The following is a 2,736-nucleotide window of genomic DNA, read 5'->3' on the forward strand; positions in this document are numbered from 1 at the left end:
AGTGGAGTCTTGTTTATCGGTGTGTTGTGCACCATATCTATAAACAGGAGGCTACAGGATATTTAGGATGTTATCTTCCTTTTCTTCCCTAAATCGTGCGATATTGCCTAGCCATAGGACATGAAATTCCTTTTTCTAACCTTTGGTTTCAGCTGAAGAATGACATCAACAGAAGAAAATAACGGATGATATTAGAAGCTACCCAGTATATAGGTAAGTAATTTTGTGAAAGAGGCATGGTGGATAAGGTAAGAAGATTGAAATATGATTGAAATGTAAAGTTAAAGATTGAAGGGAAAAATAGACAGGAAAGTGTAACGGGTGCAGTTCGAGTTGGACATACAAGGTAAGTCCATTATTTTATACTGTTGTTGATATTGGAAGCCCTGTGTGGCGGTGATATGAATATATATATATATTGTCCCTGTGAGGCATTGTTGGTATCCATTGGAAAAATGTGATAAACAAAATGTAAGACACATGTCATCAGGGTATAAGAGCCCCGAATGGAGAACCGGACACGATTATAAGCACTAGTGATGTACTGATTGGGATGAATGAAATGTGGCTTCGGTTAAACTACTACATTAGTTATATGACTCGAGTACCAGTACTTAGACTAGATTAGGAACTAGTTATTAAGAATTCTAAGCACCCCATGGTTATATTAAGGTTTCTTACAGGGGCAACCTAAAGTATAAATTAGTTAATAGAAGGTGTAGGGATGGTGCAGTATGTCAAATTTGTTAGAACAGAATCATATGCGTATGAACAGTTAAAAACAAACAGAGGATGACATGGGTACACCCTAAAATGGGAAAGTGGAGAAGAGAAATACAATCCTGAGAGGAAATCAACTGACACTGTCACATATTGACAGGACCACTTAAATTCCAAGTGAGATCCCATATTGGCACGAGTTAGCAAGAGCTCAAGGCCAATAATAAATAGATAAAAGTCATGGTATCTAAGACCATGCGAAGAATCATGGAAGCCTACAAAAAGGGATGAATACGATAAGAGAGTAGGACTGAGCAAACTAAGGGTTGCAAAAAGGGTAGTAGGGTCGTGTTTGAGTAAAGATTAAGATATGGCAACAACATCATTGTTCGCTGATATCGGGATGTACAAGTAGCAAAGAGAATAGAAAATCTCCTACGGTAGGAAATAAGGAGACCAAGGAGTACATAAAGAAAGAAAAGAAAGAAGTAGGACAAAATAGCGTTAGCATGAGCAAGTCCTAGTATGAAGTCGATATGTAAAGCAAGACGGGACGGGAGACAAAAAGAATGCATTTACCTCATACCAGTGGTATAAGAGTAATTGTGCAACCTACAAATAGTTATATACAGCATAAGACCAAGCAGAGGAGTACATGATGAAAATGAGTTATGATATTTTGGATACGTTATAGAGGAATACGAAGAAAAGTTAAATCAAATGGCCAGAAAGGACACAGTCATGGTTAAATTAAAGATCTACCCCGACACCGGTTGTAACAAAGAAAAAGAGAGGGCAAGGCGAAACATGAAGACTAGCTAGAAGATGCTAAGGTAAATCTTGGGCTAAGATGAGTGCCTTCACACATTATTGCAAGGATGGCAATGGAATGGGACACGAGGACTTTCTCGGGGGGTCACCCATCCTAGTACTACTCTCTTCCAAGCATGTTTAACTTTGGAATTCTGGTGGGATCTGGTGCGTTAGTGCTGTTATGATCGCACGAGATAGGAGAATCCAAACTAGCGGCAAAGCGATGATATGAGAGTATGCACCTAGAGTGTTATAAGTTATGATAAGGGAATTGTAAAAGAGCTTAAGCAAAATAAGAAGGATTAGCCGATTACTAATAGATGGCGCACTTGTATGCCACAGTTATTCAACATAATACCTGTTAATGATAAGGCAAACCACGGAACGGCTATACAAGTCATTGTGTGAGGGGACTTCAGCACAACTTGGTAGCCAACTCTATAGGCAAAAAGCAAAACCCAAAAGTCCAGGGTACCAGTTGATGTTATCTAAAGAAGGCAAGAAGTAATATACGAGGTCGAAGATTCCATAATACAACCTTGGCTACAAGACTCACTTTGTACTTCTTGGACAGATAATTTTATATAGAATGTTATCCGCAGATTAATAATATCAGCCCATGTTCCTTCAATCAAGGACTACCTGTCCAGTCGAGATTGTGTAAAATTATAGGTCAAGAGAGTGGTGAGACTTTACGGAGTTCCCATAGCTATTATCTCAGACGAAGGAGCCCAAGTTATAGTTAACTATTGAAGATCCGTCCAAAAAGTGATTGGGAAGACAGATAGGTCTTCATACACCATTGCACCCTCAGACTGAAGGACAGATCATGCTTACTAGCTAAACACTAGAGGATATGTTGCAGGCCTATACGGTTGAATTTAAAGGTATCTTGGATAATTGCCTACTATCTATCAAGATTACTTATGATACTAACTGTTATTCTAGTATCCAGATGACCCCGTATGATACTTTGTAGGGCAGATAGTGTAGGTCGCCAATTGGTTAGTTGATATTGGTAAAATATGACTAATGGGCTTGGACATGGTCGAATAAGTTTTATATAAGGTGAAGCTCATGTAGGAGAGCTTATTAGCCACCTAAAAATCCACAAAAGTCATACGTAGGTAATCGACGTTGACTTTTAGAGTTTCAAGTTAATGATTGGGCATTTCCAAAGGTACCACCCATAGAGAAAGTAAT

The 2,736-nt window shown here is 38.7% G+C and overlaps 1 pseudogene; it reads right to left on the bottom strand.

Annotated features, from left to right (window-relative positions):
- Window positions 1–1,606: 1,606 nt before the first annotated feature.
- On the bottom strand, window positions 1,607–1,726 carry LOC129904389 (5S ribosomal RNA; annotated as a pseudogene).
- Between the last annotated feature and the right edge of the window lie 1,010 nt (window positions 1,727–2,736).

Source organism: Solanum dulcamara, chromosome 1 (assembly GCF_947179165.1).
Source record: "Solanum dulcamara chromosome 1, daSolDulc1.2, whole genome shotgun sequence".
Taxonomy (NCBI): Eukaryota; Viridiplantae; Streptophyta; class Magnoliopsida; order Solanales; family Solanaceae; genus Solanum; species Solanum dulcamara.